The 22,547-nt window shown below is 41.8% G+C and overlaps 1 long non-coding RNA gene across 1 annotated transcript in view; it reads left to right on the forward strand.

Annotated features, from left to right (window-relative positions):
• The window catches only part of LOC112648555 (uncharacterized), a 48,547-nt gene extending 27,732 nt beyond the window's left edge, over positions 1 to 20,815 (forward strand). The window contains exons 2-3 of the long non-coding RNA XR_004817524.2: positions 19,241 to 19,362; positions 20,215 to 20,815. This is a non-coding gene — a long non-coding RNA (uncharacterized LOC112648555). The remainder of the gene's footprint in view (positions 1 to 19,240; positions 19,363 to 20,214) is intronic.
• The last annotated feature ends 1,732 nt before the right edge of the window (positions 20,816 to 22,547 follow it).

The raw sequence follows: 22,547 nt of genomic DNA on the forward strand, positions 1-22,547 counted from the left end.
CTAATTGGAATGGAGTTAGCGATGGCATTTATTCTTTAAAAGCTTTTGTTGATGTTCACAATCTGAAGAAATGTCATTGGTGGTCACACCAAATATGGGGTTAGGCTGATGGGAGCCCCCATGCATATGGTGGTCAGTGGTTCTCATCTCTACAATGACTTCTGGAGACTAAGGATTTTTTTCCAGAAGATGGTCCCTGTGTGCAATTCCTCCTCTCAGTCCAATTCAGCAAATGTTTTGCAAGTGGTGAGACAACCTTGTGCTTGTATATCACTGACCTGGGTACGGAGAAACTAAAGAAATATGCCTCATTTTTCCAGAGGTACCTACCTATTGCTGCAAATGAGACACACCTACACACAAAGTAGTCACAAACAGCAGACTAGTGCTCATTATAGGGCACTGCATTCTGCTGCAGAGCTAACAAATAACACTTGAGTTCAAAGAAGGCTGAACCACGGTGGATGGCTGTTCTGGAGGGCTGCGCAGGCAGAAAGGGAAGGCCACTCAAGGGACGGAAAATGTGCTCCGCGGTGTTAGCAATCAGAGCTAACCTACAGCTGGTGCTCCTAGCCATCTCTACGGACTAGGTGAAAGGCCACCTCTTTTGAATTTTGTTTTGCCCCTTGGGAAGGCTCCCAAGGTGAAGGTGTGGTAGGGTGCCATCTGCCCGTGTGCAGGCAATTCAAGCAGACAGTGCTGGTGATCTTAAAGCCTGCTTCTCTAGGTGTAGCATGAGTAAATATCTGTCAAAAATTGGGGAAGTGAAACATTTGCAAATGATCAAGTGTCAAGGGTCCAGTCCTGGGTAGGCCAGTTAGCTTTGCCTATTTCACTACATGGGTTTATGTTATTAACCCTGGGCCAACTGTTCCATGTTAGTCATAAGAAGCCTGGACAAGAACATAAATGGATTATGATAAATCTGCCACCACCATTAAAAAAAAAATCCCATTTATTACTGGCTGTGCCTACTGATGTTATGTTGGCAATTTCAAAGGTTTTTTTTCTTTGTTTGTTTTTGTTTTTATAGAACATATCATTAAAATATACTCATGGTAGCAGTATAGCACAGTGGCTGAGGGTAGGCACTAGAGTCATATTGTCTGGGTTAAAATCGTAGCTCTACTCTTTTCATTGCATGACTTTGGACAATCTACTTAATATCACTGTGCCTCAGATTTTTTTTTTAATGTGAAAAATGGGGATGATGATAATACTACTATTTCAATAGGATTTTTTTTTTTTGATGACCAAATGAGATAGCACATGTCAAAGGAATAGAAGAATGCCCTGGGCATGCAATAAATATCAAGTCATCATTATGACAATGGGCATTATTGGTCCAGAATGGATCTTCAAGAGCATCTAGTTAAATACTACAGCTTTGCAAATAAGGACACTGAATTCTCAAGAGGTAAATGGACTTGCCGAAGGTCATTAGTAGAATGGATACTAGTACCCTTGGCTCCCAACTCATAATAGAAAAATTTACATTTATGTATTACCTTAACGATTAACAAAGCACATTCACACACATTATCCCTCGAATTCTTTCCTGTTATCCTGTGTTGCCTCTCCAAACCGAATTGCAGAAACATTTTTCAGGCACCCAAGTATAAGAGTTCCACAGGGAACGATTCTCAGTGAGTTCCAGAAAGAGGCGCTTGTGTAATGAGATGAGGGAAGGGCATAGGGAGGGCACGTCCCAAAAGTGCAGCAGACGAATGCGAGGCATTCAGTGCTGTGGCAAAGTTACATTCCATTATTAATTTGATGCTGTGTTAAATTAGCCATTTTTATGAACAGCAGAGAGAATTCCTTCAGGGGGAGCTGCACTATATTCCATGAGCCCAACTGTCCCAACAGGCTGTCAAGACCGTGCCTGTTTCTCCCCAAAGATTAGGAGCAGATGACTATAATGATACTAGGCTTGCTGCATTTCTTCTTTCTTGAAGAATTTAATCTGGCTTTTGGGAAATAATATCTGCTCATCTTTGGTCACGTGACGCCTATCCCTGTGTACATTTGTCCATGCCTGCATCGGCCTAAACTCCATCAATAACTAACAAACAGGTGTGTCACAGTGCTTCACTGGGGGTGCCTTTGGCCTGGGTGTCCCTGTGTTATACAAGCATCAGATTCCTTTAATGATGCTTTCCTTTCCTGAAGCAAGATCGAGAGAAGTATGTTTTACTAGAATTTCTCTGACAGAGACCACTGTATGTTGCTTGATAGATTACATGGTTTGGTAGGTAGAGTCCTCAAATTTCATTTAAGATTATATGAAATAGCGATAGGCTAATTAGGACAGATTAGAAGCAGAATGACTTGAGACAATAGAGGAATAATCAAGACTGACTTTGAGTATAGGAATTCCGTGTGAGAACCATAATAGGAGTACAGCAGAGTTCTATCTGATAAGAAGGCTTGAAGTATTTTGCTCTGGAGTGTACAGTATAAACTCTCCTTTCTGTTTTTCTCAGGATTCTTCAGTAAAATCCATAAACAAACCATGAACTGGATTTAAAAAAATAAAACAGGGGCACCTGAGTGGCTCAGTAGTTGAGCACCTGACTTTGGCTTAGGTCGTGATCCTGGAGTCCAGGATGGAGTCCCACATCAGGCTCCCTGAAAGGAGCCTGTTTCTCCCTCTACCTATGTCTTTGCCTCTTTCTCTGTGTCTTTCATGAATAAATAAGGTCTTAAAAAAACAAAAACAGTGAAGGAGTCAGTAATGAGATATAATCTGGCAGAGGGCAAAAGGTAAGTTGGATTTTTAAAAAATGTGCTGAGGTCCCCAGTGATGACCTGAACAAGAGAGCAAGCCCTCTTTCTACCAATACCTAACTAATACCTAGCTATGAATGGCCAATCTTCAATATCCTTAGTTTTGGAAACACTTTTCTGCTTTTTATTTACTAGATGTGTGCTATGGACTGAATAGTCTCCTTCCAAAATGCATTGGTTGTAGTCCTAGCCCCCAGCGCTCCTGTCTGGGCAAATAGGGACTTGGAGAGGTAAAAAATTAAGCTATAAGCATGGGGCCCTAATTCAATAAGATTGGTGTCTTTATAAGAAAACTTAGAGACACCAAAGAGTTCTCTGTCTCTTGGAGGCCCACAGAAGAAGGACCATGTGAGGCACAGTGAGAAGACAGCTGCATACAAGCCAGAAAGAGAGGCCTCTTCCTGAAAGCAACCCTACTGGAGGCTTCATCTTGCACTTCAGCCTCCAAAACTATGAGAAAATAAGTTTTTCTTATTTAAGCCACGCAGTCTGTGCATTTTGTTTTATGACAGCCCAAGCAGACTAATACGGTATGTTGTTCCACTAAAAGAACCCCGCTTCCTGCCTGTTGGACATGGCTTTTTATTATTTTTTCCTGCTTTTTCCTTTGCCTAGAATGCTGTACCAATCAGTGTTCCCTCCTGTCCTGGAAAGGCAACTCCTTACATAAGCATATTTAGCTGGTGGACAGGGCTGGTGTTCAGATGTGCAATGGTTCTACTGCTCCTGTGTTTGTATCAAAGAGTAACCAGAGAAGCAAAAGCAGTAGGAAAAGGGTGTGTGTGTGTGTGTGTGTGTGTGTGTGTGTGTGTATGGTGTGATTTATTACAAGGAACAGGCTTATGCAGTTGTAGGAGCTGGCTCCATAATCCTACAGTCCACAGGGCAGACAGACAGTCAGGAAGGAAAGAGAGAGCCAGTGCAGCCCCAGCTGCTGCTTCATGCCAGTGAGGTGAGTCAGCAGATCTACAACAATGAGGTGAGTATACAGAGCTCATACGTAGAAATAGTTTACAGTTCACCTTCTCCTCTATTGCTTAGAATCTTTTATATTCCAGGAGGGCTTAGTCTCCCTTTAAAGAGTTTCTACCCGATTTAAGTCAGGCCCATCCAGAATAACCTCTTTTGATTAACTCAAAATCAACTGATTTGGAATTTTAATTGCATCAAAAATACTTCACTGTAGCATCTAGACGAATGTTTAATTAAAAAAACTGCAAGAATGTGTGTGTGTGTATTACAAAATGGCTCCCTTCTCACTTTGAAGCTCTAATTCTCCTGAAAGAACCACCTGGGTAGCCCCCCATAATCAAAACATACTAGAAAGGGAGTTTGGAGGAACATAGGTTAGCTTAGCCAGGCTGACATCCCAGACTCATCACAATGTTCAGGGCTCACGCATGTGCTTCTGTGTCACTCTCATATTCTTATCCTATAACACATCTAGGGCTGGTCTATCCAAAGAATCTTCCCTGAATCCCATGGAAAAGACTACCAGGCTTTAGAAAGACACTCTCAGGCAGGCCAGGTGGCTCAACTGTTTAGCGCTGCCTTCAGCCCAGGGTGTGATCTTGGAGACCCAGTATCGAGTCCCACGTCGGGCTCCCTACATGGAACCTGCTTCTCCCTCTGCCTCTCTCAGTCTCTGTGTCTCTCATGAATAAATAAATAAAATCTTAAAAAAAAAAAAAAAAAGAAAGAAAGATACACTCTTCTCTTCTGTTCTTCCTTTGCTTGTCTTCTTTGGTTTTAAATCCTGTCCAGTCTCACCACGGCAGTCTTTGGCTCTGTTTGCTGGAATGTCCTAGGAAGGAAGGATTTATACTCTCATCCTAGTGGTTTGCGTTTTTGTAGTCCTTCCAATTATAAACTGGGGTTGAATAATGTCTTTACTACTTACAAGCTGTGTGAAGTTGGGCCAATCCCTTACTTCTCCAGGGCTTAAAAAATTATCATCTCTTAGAGTAGTTCTGTAACTTGACCAAATAAAAGTAAAACACTGTATGTTGCCTACACATGGTAGAAGTTTGATAAATGATAACACATCATAAGCATTATCCTCTCAATATTATTTTTTATTTTCTCAAAATCTTTGAAGACAATCATAGATAAGTTCTTTACCCAAACCCAGAGCTGAGAATTTATATCAGCTAGTTTGCTGTTCACACAGCAGCAAATAGGCATCTCAAGTTTCTAGTTACTTTAAGACATTTACTCACAGGGGCTTCTAATTGACATCAGCCCTTCATCATTTTCTCAGAAAAATTGCCAACAGCATTAGCAGCAGCAATGATAAATATAATAATGATAATTCCACAAAACCTCAATGTGTGCTGAAGGATCCAATGACAATCTGAACAGCAGGAGACAAAGTTTCTTCCTTCCAATTAATGGGAAGCCAAGTCTAATTTGCCACCTGCACCACACTTTTGAACCTGTCAGGGAAAAAGGAAACCAGTGAACCTTCATCTTGTCACTAGTCTTCTTAGGGACTGCTCTCTAAAGCAAATGAAAATAGTATTCATTTGAGTAAAAAATAGAAAGTCTATGTCAGCCCCCTATGTTCTCTTCTTGGCTAGAAGTAAAGTCCATCACTGTCAGTGAGGAGGTGGCTCTGAAAAGCCCACTGGACTTATGTGCTCATCTGATGTTGGAGGATGAATATTCCCTTAAATGCTTTAGAAAAGTTGAAAGTGTTAAGTCATTAGTTCTCCTGTGACTTATGAGTCAAGGGACATTAGAATCATAGAAAGAGAGTTTCACTGTTTCAGAGTCCTAAATCTGAGAAAATGTCCCAAAGGTCAAGATAAATTCTAAGTAAAGAAGATAGAACTTCTGAAATGAGTTTTCTTTGGCTCTCCTGAATCACCAAGAGTAACAATACAAACATTTATAAACTCTATGGTTACTGTATTCCCTATTAAAACAAACAAACAAACAAGCACAAAACAAACCCACAAACCCTTTCCCAGTAGTACTTACTAACACCTCAAAACTGTTAAATTTCTTTTCATTTGGCACTTGGCTTACAAATAGGGATGCAGCCTCTAGATGAAAATGTGTAATATAAGACCATGTGGTTAAAAACATGGATTATACCTTATTCATTCAGTATTTCATTAATTTGGCATATGTTTAGTAGACATACTATGTGCCAGGAACGTTGCAAGGCAAAACTATTTACATCCTGGCAATTTTTCCTTAGAAGAAAATAAACATATTTATTGCAACTTTTATATGGAAACTTTATACTATCAACTTGTAATTTATTGATGATGCACCTAATCAGAAAGAACAAGCTCTTATAGAATATTTCTCACAAATTATGGTAATCTAATTCTCGTCTTATCCTCATACCTTGATTAAAATTACCTTCTTCCTTTGTTATGAACTCCAAATCCCCTCGTGGTACTGCTCTTCTAAACTACCACATTACTCCGGATCCTTTTTGCTACACCAGCCCCTCTGAAGGGCTCTCCTCAGCTGCCAGAGACCCAGGAACTTTTTTTTTTCCTTTGCCTGCATTATTATGGATCTATTTGTGCTGTTTGGGGTTTAGAGCTAGGTGCTAGGCTCAGGAGCAATGTGGTGCTCTCTTTACTTCTTCTACCCTGACTCACTGCTGTCTCATAGTGAAGATGGGATGATAAAAAATAAAATAAAATAAAATAAAATAAAATAAAATAAATAAATAAATAATAAAAAAAAGAAGATGGGATGATATAAATGGACCACAGTCAAAGAGATTAACTGAGGCAATATCAGAGACATTCCCTTAACTCTGGAGATGATATTTCTTCTGAGGTCCTCTTTTTCATAGCATGCACTTAGAATCTCGTGAGGCTCTGAGAAGGCCTAGAGCATGGGGTTATACCAGTTCCAGGTTAGACACTAGGGGTACTTAGAATCTCACTCTTTGGAAGTTTCACAGAGCAGAGTGGGTGAGAAAGGGCAGACCGCTGAGTCCTGGTTGCGTCTCTTGCTGTTTATTACCAGCTACACAATTTCTTTTGAATTAAAGGGACAGGTTTTACCTGTCCTTGGCTCTATTGTTTCTGATGCCCCTGTGTCTTCTCTCTTATAGGCTAGGCTGACACAGAACGAGTGAGAAGACCCATGTAACAGAGCCTTAGACTGCTTCCCCCACGATTACAATTCTCTCTCACACACGCACACACATTTTTTTTTCTTGAGAAGTCCTTCAAGTTTCTGTCTTTCTGATCAATACTTTATTCACAATCAGGGACTTAGGTTGCCTCTAGCAACAGCTTTGGCTTAAGCATATCATCAGACATACTTTCTCCTTTCAAGATTTGTTTTCCATAAGCATGTATTTCTCACCACTGAACATTTTCTAACAGCATGTATTTCTCACCACTGAACATTTATAACCAGGAGACAATGAGTCCTAATAAATGGGAACAAAGCATTTTTTTTTCAGGTCAAGCTGTCATGACAGGGATATTTTATTGGACCTAGGCAATTATTATATGAGTCTCTCTTTCTCTGTATCTACCTACATATGTGCACATACCACATACATATATATGTACATATTATATGAATATGTACACATATAACACATAAGACAATATAAATATTGCTTTTACCTGTCTATAATAATTTGACATAATAAAAATATGCTCTGCTCATATGATATTAGGATGGAGAAATTAAAAAATTAAGGTTAAAAAGGGGGAAAAAGATCAATGAATGTATTTATCTTGCTACATATTTTTCCAAGTGTAGAGCATGAATGCAGCCAGAAATTCAGGACTTTCTTGTGCTACCTGGGCATCACTAGATGTACTATGTGGGCCCATTTGTATATTAAATGGAATACTCTTTCTATACAAGCACCTGTTTAAGCCTCTGTGTTTCCCAGGTCCAGGGAAGCCCAGGGTAAGAGGATAAGAATTTCCTGAAATCTGGAAAAGTCTACTGTGAAAGCAGTCTGTCCCCAGACCACTTTTCTTAGGAAGGAAAGATCAAAGAAAACACTCAAATTAAGTATATTCTAATTTGGAACATTGCTTGCAATTGGATATATAATTTTCTATTTTCAAAGACCATTTACAGCTCTGCCTTAAATAGGTTTCATATATATATTCATGAGTATATTCATGTATATGTATATATATATATAGCTCTGATTCATAGGCAGAAGGCTTTTAAGACAATGAGTCATAATGGGTAAAACCTTTATAAACCTTCTATCTCACACTAGGTCTGGAAAAGTCTAAGAATGACTTTGAACTACCTAAGGACCTTACAGGTCAATTATAGTTGGGCCAAACTCAAAGCTCATGAGAACTAAACCTCCCATGATTTGCTGTGTCCCTTGTCCTTGTCCTGGCAAGACAATCTAAGACAGATGGTCACAGAGATTTCAGGCTCCAGAGGGAGCCCTTTGACCTTATTAGTACCTTCCAACTCCAGAGTTTCATTCAGTCCTTCAGGACATAACATAAAATGTTCCCAGAGCTATGGTTAAAAATTCCTGGGAAGCCATCTAGACTGTGGATGAAGACTATTTCTGTTAAAATAGAAGTGTAATATCTTCATGATTTTTTAAAATCTTTGAAGATATACAGATATTAATTTTTAAATGCAAGTGCTATGAATCCATGAAGGAGAAAGCCCAGGGGGGAGAGTATCCTCAGATTGAAGAAAGAGTTGAGAAACAGCAGTATTGATTTCCTTTGGTCAAAGAGACAGAGTAGACACAAGAACAGAGGAGTGAAATGGGGAAAAATAAAAAGACATAGATTTGAATGGAATGGCATGCATGGCAAATAATAAATTGTGGCTGGATTGTGTAGAGGCAAAGTACAGTCTCCATGAGGACTCATGTGGCAGGTAGCTAAGTCAGAGAATGTCCCTGGCAAGAACCAAGGACACATGCTAGGCTGGAAAGCCCCAGTGCTAGCAACATATCATCGACCAGAGGCTGGCTGGTGTACCGATGAAACAGAGGAAATGGGATCCCCGAAGGAGTATTAGTTGTTGAACTATTTACCAATATTAGTGACAGAGCTATTCCATGGTTTAACACATCAACATGTAGAAAACATGAACTTCTTTTGTAGAAACCACTAACTTCACTAATTGATCCAACAAATAGTTAAGGACTGGTTATATGCAAGCCATTATGGTGGGTACTGGAGACACAATTTAGAACAAAATAAAACTCTTGTCCCATCAAGGTTTTCATCAGATAGAGAAAATATAATACAATAAATCCATAAATATGTAATAATATATGTTGTAATTAGTGCCATAAGTGCAAGAAGTAAGGAGCCATGACTGAGAGAAGCCAGCTGAGATAACTCCCACTGTAGTTAAAGGAATCTGGGAAGACCTCATTGAGAGAATTGAAAGGTAAGCAATCATTCAGGAAAAGAATTGTAAAAAGGGAGTTCCAGCCAGTAAAAGCAGAGGAGACAGCAGGCCCAGAGGCTGAAACAGTTTGGTATGTTCTAGGAACCAACAGCGGAAAGTCTGGTGGGAGATGGGCAATACTGCTGCAGTATGAGGAGGTAGTGGGCAGTCAGAGATCAAAATGGCAGCTTTATTGCTGAAAAGAGCTAGATCAGAGGGTGGGTCTTAGATCTATGGTTAGGGATCCCATGAATGCACCTCACAATTAAACCTCCCTGCCCAGGCCTAGCCAGAAGATACCAGCCTAGTTTGCCCCATGGAGAAACTGAGAATAGGAGTCTTCCCAGTGAGCAGGCTACCACCCTGGAAAGAGAGAAAGGAGGGACTCAATTCTTTCTCCCAAACTCGTCAATAAGAAGCTGTTCATTTCTGCAGGAAAGCACAGGCCAGGAGGCTTAATCAAAGGACAGTCCCTCCTTTTGAAAGGTTGAAGCCAGAGAAGGAGGTTCCTCTGCAACAGCCATTTTAGGTTTGCACCTACCTGTGTGTTTCGACTGGGGAAGGCAGAAGGCAAGGAAGATGATATCCACAGTGGACTGGAAAGGACTGTGTCTTTTGATGGGAGAAATGCCCCCACATATATGTATACAATGGAATATCACTCAGCCATTAGAAATGACAAATACCCACCATTTGCTTCCATGTGGATGGAACTGGAGGGTATGATGCTGAGTGAAGTAAGTCAATCGGAGAAGGACAAACATTATATGGTCTCATTCATTTGGGGAATACAAAAAATAGTGAAAAGGAATAAAGGGGAAAGGAGAAAAAATGAGTGGGAAAAATCAGAAAGGGAGACAGAACATGAGAGACTCCTAACTCTGGGAAACGAACTAGGGGTGGTAGAAAGGGAGGTGGGCGGGGGAGTGGGGGTGACTGGGTGATGGGCACTGAGGGGGGCACTTGATGGGATGAGCACTGGGTGTTATTCTATATGTTGGCAAATTGAACAACAATAAAAAATAAATATAAAAAAGAAAAAGAAATGCCCCCACAATCTTTACTATTTTTTTTCCCTTTGGATGGTGCCAACCAACAGCACCCTTCAGAGACTGTGGCAGAGACAGGTAAAGGAGAGTTCTGTTTTGGTTTTGATCACAGTTATGGCTAAGCCAGATCTAACAAGGAAATGCTTAAATTCTACAGGATTTAAGCTAAGTTCAGGTCTTAGCTGATCCTTAGATCTTTTAACTCAGGCTCTCGTGGTCGTACGAATGCAGGTATGTGCCGGGACCATGTGCATCCCCCGTCCCTTCCATTAGTATGTACACCTCATTGGCTGCTTTCATATCTGTCCACAATGCCTGGCTGCCATTACAGAAGCTCAATTTTTGCTGTTTGACTTGCTGATTAGTAAGGAACAGAGCCATTCAACGTTGCTTCAGGCCAATAAGGAAAGTTACCTCTTTCCTATTTCATCCAAAATTTCTATCTCCTTTCCCTAAACATCACTGTCGCTGGAAAACAACCTGCACAGAAGAGGAAAAATCCTAGTTAGAGTGAAAAGAGCCCTTCATCCTTTGGGAAAGCAGACTGGGCCCCGCCTGATTCACACACAGTGAAATCCTGCTTATCCCAGTGTTTCCTGTTGTGTCCCCTAGGATCCATTAGCAGTGGATTTCTTGGCATTTGTGCCTGGTAGAAACGAGATCACCCAGGCCCGACCAGCTCCAGCTCAGGGAGCGTTGAATTTCAGCACTAGCAGGCTGAGTGCCCTTCTCAGTAACTGGTTAGGAACAGCTCTCACATGAAGGAGCTGTAGGAGTGCACGCAGAAATGACCCTCTGGTGTCCGCTGCATATTGCCTTCAGTAAGGCAGTTATATCTCTTTTTTAAATAATTATTTTTGACAAGATGTACATAGTTCAAAAAGCTCAAATGGTTCTAAGTAGTTTACAACAGAACCCTCTGTCCCCACCCCAGATGCTGACTCCAAAGAGGTGGGTACTTTCAATCATTTCATCCTTCTTCGGAAGTTACCTCAATAAGTTTAAATAACAAGCTTATACTGCTAGATTTTCAATTTTAGTCATAATCTATCGATTTCCCTACTATAAAAAATTAAAATTTGGCTCTCTGATGCATGCATATTCATGCGCACATGTACACACACACACACACACACACACACCTTCCCATTCCCTCCTTCTCCTGCTATAGTTATAGCACGATTTTTCACTGGATCAATAGGCATTGTTTACATTTCTGTGAAGTTATCACTAAGATGTTTGCATTGCTGAGTCATATGGAGCACTGTGATTTTTTTTATCTTGTACAATTTTGCCCCTGAAATGAATAACTTGCCTAAATTTTCTTTACACTCAGTTATACATACAACTATCTTTAATTTGCTCCCAAATCAGATCTCCTCTAAAGGGCTTCAGACACATGGAGTCAGACACCTAATCTATAGGTGTCACTCCTTTTCTTGGAAACATCCCTCCTGGAGCCTTCATCCCCTCCTGCCATTTGACAGTTGGGGTCTACTTCCAGCTGCCCTCCTGTCTTCTTTAGCATCCAGGACACTCAAGGGTTATACCCTTCTATGTTGAGGCCCCTGATTCCCTAGATTCCATTCTGCCCTCTTTCTTGATTTACTCTCCACTCTACCAGTAGCTTTCCAAAAGGGTGCATACATTGGAGATATATTTTAGTTAACTTTTGTATCTTAAAAAAATCTTTATTCTCCCTAATAGATTGAGCATAGAAAGGCTTTCCCTCCAAATATTGAAGTTACCTACCCATTGTCTTCTCATTTTCCATATGACTATTGAAGAAGTCTGATTGTTTTTTTTAATTTTTTAAATTTATTTATGATAGGCACACAGTGAGAGAGAGAGAGAGAGGCAGAGACACAGGCATAGGGAGAAGCAGGCCCCATGCACCGGGAGCCCGACGTGGGACTCGATCCCGGGTCCCCAGGATCGCGCCCTGGGCCAAAGGCAGGCGCCAAACCGCTGCGCCACCCAGGGATCCCCAGTCTGATTGTTTTTATCCCAACTTTTTAACGGTTTATCTTTTTTTTTTTTTCCTCTATAAAAACACTTAGGATTTTATAATTCTCCCAGCATCCTAAAATGTCGTAATGTTGTGTCTGTATATCCTTTTTCATTTTAGCAGGTGCTTTCATTCTAGAAACTTGAGGCTTTCAGTTTGGGGAAATTTTCTTGAATTACTTCTCTAGTCATTTCCTCCTCCTCACATTCTCTTTTCTTTTTCTCAATCTTTTATTAAATTATTTTATTATTATTATTATTATTATTTTTTTTTTTGGTGGACCTGCTGGACTGATCCTATAGATTTTTGTGCAGGGAAGTATGGGGGATGGGGTTGTTTGTTTTACATATTCTTTCCTATTCTCTCTCTTTCTCTCTGTGTGTTTTGCTTTCTGGAAAATTTCCTCAACTTTATTTTTCAGTAGTGGACGTTTCATTTCTGCAATTGTAGTTTTAGTTCCAGGCAACTCAGAATGTTCCTTTTAGTGGCCTCTTGCTCGATTTAGAATAGCATAGCTTGCGTGGCAGTTGAGCGTATAAACAGAGGAGATGGATGGTGTACAGATTGCAACTCAGCAGTTCAACCAGCTTTGTGATGTTGGACCATAGACTTCAAACTCTGCAGCTCAGTTTCCTCAACTGGAAACTGAGGATAATAACAACACAGGCTTCTTGTAGAGTTATTTTGTGAGGACTCAGTAAGTTACTAACAAAGCAATTGGAGCAGTGCTTAGCACATAGCAAGTCAACTGTGATATGTCTGTGATATGTTTTCTTATCTTTCTGAAGCTATTAATTCCAGAGGGTTTTCTTGAAAATCTTTTTTTTTTTTTTTTTTGCTTCCTGCTTTGTCTCTGCATTTTTTTTTGTTTGCTTCTGTTTGCTTTGGTCTCTTTCTTTCAGGAGGCTTTCCTCAAACATTTCATGATATCTTAATACTGAGGAATTTAAATGCTAATTAGATACTCTGTGTGTTTGCATCTGGCTTATACACTGGTGGGCTTCACTGTAGGGAATCTGCTGGACATTTCATTGTACAGCCTCCAAGGAGTGTAGGTCTTGGACTGCTGTAGTCCCTTGCCTGGGGGTCTAAATCTGACAGCCCGAGTTCTTGGAACTGAGCCAGATAAGGGGCCCAGTCCTCCAGCACACTATACCAAACTTTCCTTCAGCCCACTGCTTTCTGCACATGCAGCTGCCTCTACTGGGTCTCATGTCCCTGAGCCTGAAACCCTTCTTCAGAATCTCCACATCTGGCCTTCCACTGGGGTTAGGGCCAACAGCCACCTAGTTTTGCAGAATAATACAGGGGATCTGGGAATCTATCTGCTTCTCACGTAGACATTTAACAAATAATTTGTCAGCCATGCCTGCACTCCCACTTCCAGAGGTTATCATTGCTCACAATTCCTGGGCTTGGCTGGGTTTCCAGGATACAGACCTGCTTGCTTTTCTCAATGCAGGCCTTAGGGGCCACCTTCTCTAGCATGCTAAGTTTACTACCACTTGTTCAGCTCATCTCTAGCACTAAAATTTTGTGGCCATGTTCCCCATTGGCTTTTTTCTTAACCCCGATGACTATATGCAGTCTTAAAAATAGCTTTTCATTGTCCCAATTGTGGAATTTCAGGAGGATGCAGATTATATTTATCCGCCACTGTTTACAATTATACCTCTTAATGCATTTCTTGTGATTCTGGGTTATGCTCGATGAACCACAAATAATAAGGGCCACAATCCAGATAATTAATAAATAGCTTTTCTTAGTCTGTGAAGATGCTGCCATAGGTCATCAGTAAGGAATTTGAGCTTTGGATCTTGAGAGGGAGTTTCCCTGATTTGCCAACAGGCTCTCTTCATGATCAACAAATCATATTGGTGGACCAGGCAGCAAGGCTCAGGTGAGCAGTGTGTTTTTCCCATGTCTACCATTCGTCGGCCATACAACTTTGGCCAATTAAATCTCTGATTTCAGTCCCTTCCCTTGTGAAGAAAATGTATCTCTATTTCTAAGTTTTCTGTCAGGCTTAGATATTATACACTGAAAAGTTCTGTACAAATAATGAGAAACATTAAATTTTAGCTGCTCCCACTTCTCAGCTCCCAAACATTTCAGTCTGTGCCCATTTATTTTGCAGGATAAACTACCCTAGGGTTAAACTGATATTTTCTGAGTTTTCTCCCATTTTAGACTGAGTGGCTTGTAGGCAGGTATATTGGCCATGATTTGCTCGGCTTGGTGCCATCAAGTCATTACACCAGGCATGGAACAAAATAGGTGTTCACTAAAATGGTGGCTGGATAAAGAGGAAGAAGAGCTATCTGGCCCTGGAAATGAGCCCATGATCTTGACCTCTTTAGTTGTTACTTCTAATCAACTACATATACCATTAAGAAAACTCACTTCCATAACTGAGAAGGCCCATTCTTCTTAGGCTCTGAGCAGCTATAGGCTGGTTGATACTACTGGCCTTTAATACCTGGGGGCAGACCTGAAAAATGATACCCTTGCTATGCCTGACTCCATGTCCTATTATCCATCCCTTGAGCCATATGTTTAGCAACTTATATTTAATAAATACAGCCGCAGAATCTGATTATAGTGAGCCCAGTGATAGTTAAACTCGATTGCCAGGGAAATAGAGTTAGAATCCTGAATTGTTTTATGTATTGCAATGGGCAATTGGAATGCCTGTTCCATATGGCGCTGACTCTGTCTGTAGATTGCACAGCCCATTCCCTGTCAGATGGTCCCATTTTGGGTCAGTGATGATGGCAGGGAACAATGTGTAGAGACAGGTGATCCCCAAGGGGGTCCATTAGATTTCAATTGTTTCCCGTTGATCGCTATCCCATGGCAGACCAATGGATTTTGGCACAGTTGGGCTTGCATCCTTACATTTTTAATGGGCACATTGGTATTTATGATGCTAGCTCTGTCCAGGGCTTCAGCAAGACAGAGACAATGGTGGGAAGAGAGCAAATGGCTCATATAAAGGTTAGCAGAGATTGTTTTCCTGCTTCCAGAGGTAGGGATGGGTTCTTTTATCTGTACCAATTCACCTGTTCCTAGCTGTCACAGTTCTGAGGAGTATGCACAAAGCTGCTGAGTGCTCAGCCAGAGGGAAGGGTGTTGCCTGCTGCTCAGCCTTCAGAATGACATTTCCCTTCTCTGACCACCCTGCCAACCCCCAGAATGCATTCTCCTTCCTTCTGGAGGCTGCCTGGGGAGGGTTTGCTATTCTTTGCCCTGGCAGGAAGAAGTGGCTCCCTCTTCCACCTATGAAGGGGAATTATACATACCTCCGTAAAGATGTTCCCCTCTGGCCTACCTGTTTAGCTTATTAATAAAGCAATTCTGCAGCTTCCAGAACAGCAGGGGTTGGGGAGCAGGGGGGTAACCTGGTATGAACCTGAGGTCACTTTTTGAAACAAGAATTCCATTCAGATCCCAAGAAGAGACACCCACACCTCTTTCTACACCTCTCGATAGGGCTTTTGTGAACGCTTTTAGTCTATTACAGAAGGCTGGCTTTGGCACATTATGAATATCAATAGAGTTCCCATCACCATTCTCCTTACATAAAGGAGTGTTCATATAGTATTCACCGGCATGGTAGAGACAATAAGTCCGCTTCCCTCCTCGGCACCTTTCCTTTCCTTGTCAAGAGGAAATCAGCTCAGTGAGAAGCATGCAGCCTAAATTTAAGTAATTGCTTTGAAGCCTGGCCTCTTGAGCCAGCAGCCACTTTTTTCTGTCACATGTCCTTTGTGGGTTCTGTCTTCTCTAAACATTCTTTCCATCTTGCAGCTATCTTTCTTGCTTATTCTCTGTGTTTTTTTTTTCCTATGAATTTATAGCAAGGCTAACTCATACAGGGGTTCTTGAAATGTCATGGTGACCCCCTTGCTCAGATACCAGGACACCAAGTCTTTTGCCTTCTACAGAAAGGTTGAATACCTTCCAGCTGGAGTTTATAAATGTCTTGAAGTCATAGAACCTTCTTATTTAAAAATAAAATTAAGCCTCCTTGCTTGAGCGGTAAAGTCTTAATGGCCTACATAAGGCAAATGGCAATAAAGCAAAACAAGTGCTGCTTTATAGCCAACCATTCATGTGAAAGAGGTGTGTAAAATAATGATAATAGTCATAACAACAAGTAGATATTAGGGAAAGAAGGCTGGAAATGGGGGCTGTAATAAAATTTATCTTCCCCATTATTGTGATTCTTTATGTCACTTCTACAAAACAAGAGTCTCAGGCATTTCCTTCCTGGGTCGAGGATACCTGCACTGACCTTGTGCCTCCTTTTCTGACTTGGTCCTTGAATATACAGAGCCACATGGTGAGGATGAGACTGTCATCAGAAGAAGTGAGAGGAAGAAGTGAGTCTCCTTGCCCTCTCTAGTGTGTATGCAATGCCAGGACACCCCACTGTAGTCAGATGCCATGACTCTGCTGAGGCCTGTAGGCCATTGTCCAAGTCTTAGTCATTGCAGAAAGGCCATCTCAGACAGAAACCTTGCTCAGAGGAGCCTTGCTTTCTAGAGAGAAGTCTAGAGGCATTTCAGTATGCTTTAGTGTGTTGGGGTTTATAGATGATTTTGGCCATATGGCAGTGGTTAGGAGGTAGGCAAGACCATATCCCTGTAATGGACCCCAATGGACCCACCCCAAAAAGTCCTTTGACAGCAAGATCATCCAGTTTTACATTCACATCCCATTGGCTTTCCTCTTTTGTTATCCCTAGCCTTAGGAAAGTCTTATTTAAGTATTCCCCTGGTCTTAGCTATACTACAGAGTTGGCAGGACAGGATCCTGGCTCATCTTCGGCCAGAACATTAACTAGGAGCAGCTCTGTCCCCAGATGAGCAGTGGTAGCCCTAGTAATTAACAAAAGATTTCCCTCAGGCAGCATTTTCCAAAGTGGGTTGCATCTAATATGAGTTCTGTTTGGATATTAATAAAACTTATGGGCAAAAAGATGCCATGATCAACCAAGTTTGGGGAATGTTGGGTTAAACATCTTAAAGGAGTTGATTCTTAGCAAAACTCCTCAAGGCCTTCTTACTGATTTCCTGTGGCTGCTAGAACAAATTACTGTAAACTCGGTGGCTTGCCTCCTCGCACAGTTTGGGAGCCCAGAAATCTAAGTCAGTATCACTGGGCTGAACAAGCTCTAGGAGAGAACCGGTTCCTTGCCTCTTTCAGCTTCTGGTGGCTGTCCACATTTCTTCACTTGTGTCCATCACTCCAAACCTCAAAGACAGCATCTTCAAATCTCTCCCTGCTCCAACTTCATATCATCTCCTCCGGTGTGTGTGTGTATGTGTGTGTGTGTGTGTGTGTGTGTGTGTGTGTGAAACCTCCCCCTGCTTCCCTCTTATAAGGACACATGTGATTGCATTTAGAGGCCACCTAGTTAATCCAGGATAAACTCCTCTTGAGATCTTCAAGTTAATCACATCTTTTACCATAATAGGTAATATTCACAGGCTGCAAGGATAAGAGAGTGAATATATAAAAAAAAAAAAGAGAGTGAATATATCTTTTTGTGGGATCACCATTTAACCCACTGTAGCCTTTAATACATTATGATCATTGTGCCTCCCTAGGATAAGTAAGAGTTGTGGAGTGTTTCTCAAACCTCAGTGACAAAGCAACCCTAATTTCAGGAAACTTTTGTAGGATTAGTGTTCTGAGGAACATGCTTTGGGAAATTTCATCAAGGGAAAATGAATCGTAGGAGAAAAAAACAAAGTCAAACAGTGCAGCTGCCCTTCTCCCTGTAGTTTTGGGTTTTATTTTACTAAGGAAGATGGCACTTTCCTCGCCTCAGGAGATAATATTATTACACAGATAAAGAATGAAAAAATATCAGCAATTTCATGGGGACATTTAAGCCACACTCCACAGATGATGTATCTCAAGGGAATAGTTAAAATAGCATTGTATTCAGAATTTCAAAACCTAGTTGTATTCCTGGCTCTCTTACATACAAGCTAAACGATGCTGAGGAAGTAATTAAACTTTTCTAAGCCTTCATTTTCTCATTTATAAAATAAGGATAATAACCACACTTACGTTGTTGTATCATGTGAATGCCATGTGTAAAAGCACTTTAGTAGATAAAAAAACTTAACACAATCTAAGGAATTACTTTTATTCTGTGAAAGTCAAATTTAGAAAAAGAGAAAATGGTGGGAGTAGATTTCTACTGGTCTTCTCCAGAGCTCAAGTTGTTTTTGCTCAGTGAGAGAGCATAGCCACAGGACTGTTCTATTTCCAATAGTTGGCATTCAGTTCATACTCAGTAAATGTGTGATGAATGAATTCTCCTTGTCTAGATCACCTCTCCCTAGCATCTGTTCCCCAGAATCATGAGATTCCAGGGCTGGAAGGGCCCTTAAGATATCGTCTACAATAGTAGTTCCCAAATGCGGATCTAAGGACTAGCAAAGGCTGGCTACATGAGAATCAGATAGGAGCTCATTAAATGCAGTTGCCACACACCACCCTGGAGACTGATTCAGTAGATCTGAAGTGGCACCTGGGAATCTGTATTTTTAGCAAGTTCCAAGGATATGTGATGCAGCTGATATAATTGGGGTCCATTGATCTAGCCTTTCCCACTGTCTTTGTACAAAACCAGCCCTAAAGCATTACATGAAATGAACTATTTCTTTTTAAAGACTTCCATGGAAGTTTTTCAACTTCCTTCACTAGAGATGCTCTTTGTACTAAGTAGTCATGTGACACAACTCAGTACATCTTGGTACATTAATTCTCTCATTCATTCATCGATCTATTCAAACAAATATTTATTGTGCCCCTACTATGTGCTGTGTTAATTCATAATTTATTCCACTGCACTGCACTTCTTCTCAAGAGATCCCTTGTCACTGCAAATCCCATGATGTAAAGCCTCTCATTTCACCTTTTTGGCCTTGAATAAGTAGAGATATAGAAAGATTCACCTTTCTGCTTTACTATTTGCTTTTCTCTTTCCCAGGGATTATCTCTATAGTATGAAGGAAGCTTTTCTGCCCTTAACTGATGAGTCCTTGGATGCCCCAGAATCATGGATCATATAGTTGGGAGGAGCCTTTAGAGACCTAACTAGTCCTCAAAAATGTAAGTTGCATTATCCTTATTTCCCCCATTTACAAATAAACTGCATAAAAAGCAGGAACATTAAGTGTCTAACCCAGCATCAGAATCAGGAAACGTAGGGCTTAGATCTACTATCTCTCCCCTTTTATTTCTTAAAATAATGTTTATTCAGACTCTTTTATTCTAAAATAATGTATGTGAGAGCAATATTCTCCCATTTAAAAAATACTACCTTTCAAATATTCATCTGGCTGGTTTGAGAAATGGGCCTTTTCTTCTTCTGCTGGGCTCATAATTACTTATTGACATCTTCTGATATTCACTAGTGTACGCTTATAAATAAATATCACATGCCCCCAAACTGAGCCAGCCAACATCTATTAAATGGCGAATGAGTGAAATGTTGTTAGCTGCACTTTATTTTCCTAGGCTGCAGTGGGGCCTTGAGGTTTCTTTCCCAGTTTCTCTAGCCCTGGAGAGCAAAAGTGTCCCACCCCATCAAGCCCTGCTTCTCCTGTCTCTACTGTGTCTCTGTTCCAGGGATGCTCTATTCATTCGTCACCAGCAGTCTCTAATGTCAATGTGGGGCAGGTCTTCAGGCAGTCCCCAAAGCTGTCCTAAGATCTACTGGAGTAAGAGTGCAACAGCTGGGAGCCCCTCAATCCCCTTTCTTCCTATACTTGCCTCAAACTTCACAGGGTCCAGGATGCTGCTGCCCTCCTGTGGCAAGTCACATCCTGTGGGGGGTGGGGAAGATATAAGGCCAGGGGGACCCATTTTTCTGACCTGTGTGGCAAAAGATCAGGCTAATCACAGAATTTATATTTCTCATCTTAAAGTCCTACCACATCTTATTGAGTTCTTCTTTTTAAGGTTTTGAGGTAGAGGAGCTGCCTTCCTTTGTTCACATCTATCCAGAAGTCAATGGAAGGGATGTGGAGGCACCAGAGAAGACCTTAGGGACAACAGCTGGGCACTGAAGTCCTGGGATGGATCATGGAAAGAGGATTGTGATGGTCTTCACAGGGTTATGGGAAGCCTGAGATTGGCTGGATTTTCTGAGCCAAACAAAATTAGATGCCTGGTGATCTCAAGAAAAGAGCAAGATGCTCCATCTTTTTTGTTTGATGGTTTGTCTATGTGCCTAGCATGCAGAGGAGACTCTTGATTTGCTGAAGCTGGTGGTCTCTTTTTTCCCTTTTCCTTTCTTTCTTTTAAATACTTTTATATACAATTAAGATTATAAATTTTCACCCCATTTACTGGGAATGTGATCATTCGGAATAGCCCCTTATGCTGTTAGCAGTAAAATATGAAGTTCAGAGGATCTAAAGAAATTAACTGTTTGAAAGTCAACAAACAGTACTAATTCTGAAATTTATGAAATTCCTGCCTTTTTCTCTCCTCCCACTCTCTCACTTTATGTAGTTGGTCCAGATCACTTGAAAAGTAATAAAATTCTTTTGTGTACAAATATGCAATGTCTTCCTTTTCTCCCTCACCCCAACCTACTGCCATGCCCTACCACCTCCTTTATCCCAGGAGAGCCTCAATTGGCTCTATTTGCAGAATTGTGAATTTGGGAACAGCCTGGTAGCAGACTTGACTGTTGGCACTTGTCCCCTGAGTGTTCAAAGGGATATTTGCATGTTTCCTGAGGAGGTGAGTAGGAAGCCCCAGTGTCAGCTGCCATGGCCACCCTTCTGGAATAACTGGAGTGGAAGGACATGCCTCATTGTGTCTCAGCTTCGGATTTATTTTGATGCTGGGAAATGGGGGGAGGGGGAGTGGAAAGGCAAAGTGTAGGGCAAAAGGAAGACAGATGAATGGTTAATGGAGGCTGAAGTGGCAGATTGAGAGAGAACGCAAACACAATGGGCAGACCGATGGATTGATAGATTGGACCCAGAGATGTAAATAGGATAGTTTATCTAAGCTGCTTAGAGTCTCTCCTTCCTATCTATCCATCTATTTATCTATCTGCCATAAGCAGCAACTGATAAGGAGACAGACAGATTCCTGAGTAGGATGGATTAGCAGCAGGCACAGAAGCCTCCTGGCATTCCAGACTTCAGAAGGAAGGGCTTTGGGACCTGGGGACAGATTACAGGTGCTTCCCTGGAGGGCTTCCTGCCCCTTCTGTGCCCTGGATGAAAACATGATCAGCACCCAGGCAGAGAAGGTTGCTCAGGCCTCAGAGTAGCCACTCACCTGCCTTCCCGTTTCAGACCCCTCCTCTGACAATTTGCAGGTGTTTTGTTCTCAGACCCCAGAAAGTGGACAGCTGCCAATCAGAGAAGGAAGCTGAGGGAGCAGGGCTTGGTGCTAGCATACATTTTTATCCCAAAGCCTTGCTTTAAATTCCAGTCAGGCTTCCAGTCTTGCAACAACAGGGGAAAGGAAGAGGAGAAAAAAATGTGAAGGAAAGCTAACCGTGCTCCTGCTGTTCTGGAAAGCTGTCAGCTGTCAGGTCTGCTTAACTGACAGTCTGGTCTCCAGAGCTCTGGGAGCCCAGCCCCAGGAGAGGTGAGGGCTGGCCTGGGGTGGGGTGGTGGGGTTGTTGCAGGCTGCCACACTACCTAACCCCAGCCTGCCTAGGCCTGGCAGGGGCACAGCCCTGGGCTAATCAGCAAGCCTGGGGGAGGGGCACAGGGAGTGGGAATATTATGTTCTCTGTTTTACCAACCTTCCTGGGGAAGAAGGGGGATGGGATAAAAGGGCAGCTGTGTTGTAGAGAAGTCAGGCTATCTCAGGACCCTTGATAAGCGAGATTCCTTGGGGCCTGGGGTGGGGGCCAAGGTGGGGAAATTTAAGAGAATCCCAGAACTCACTTCAGGCCCATGGGTACAGGGGAAGCTACCTTTGCCCCTGTCACATAGGGATCAAGTAGCAGCTGAGGACTAGCTGGCTCTTCTCTCTTCTCTACATGAGCTGGCTTCCAGGGCCCTCTTCCTTTTTCCTCCTTCCTTTCTTTCTGCTGAGCCTATATCCCTAGGTATGAAATTCCTGTGAATCTCAAGATCACCCTTGCAGGGCAAACTCTTGTGCAAGTCGAAAGGGATTGCTGGGCTCCATTCTAATCCCCACTACTTACTCTGCGAACTTGATTCCTATCCCCACTACCTACCTAGCTACATGACCTTGATTCCACTCCCTACTGCTTTCTCACTGTGACCTTGATCCTAGTTTCCACTCCCTACTTAGAT

The sequence above is a fragment of the Canis lupus genome, chromosome 7, assembly GCF_003254725.2.
Source record: "Canis lupus dingo isolate Sandy chromosome 7, ASM325472v2, whole genome shotgun sequence".
In the NCBI taxonomy this organism is placed as follows: Eukaryota; Metazoa; Chordata; class Mammalia; order Carnivora; family Canidae; genus Canis; species Canis lupus.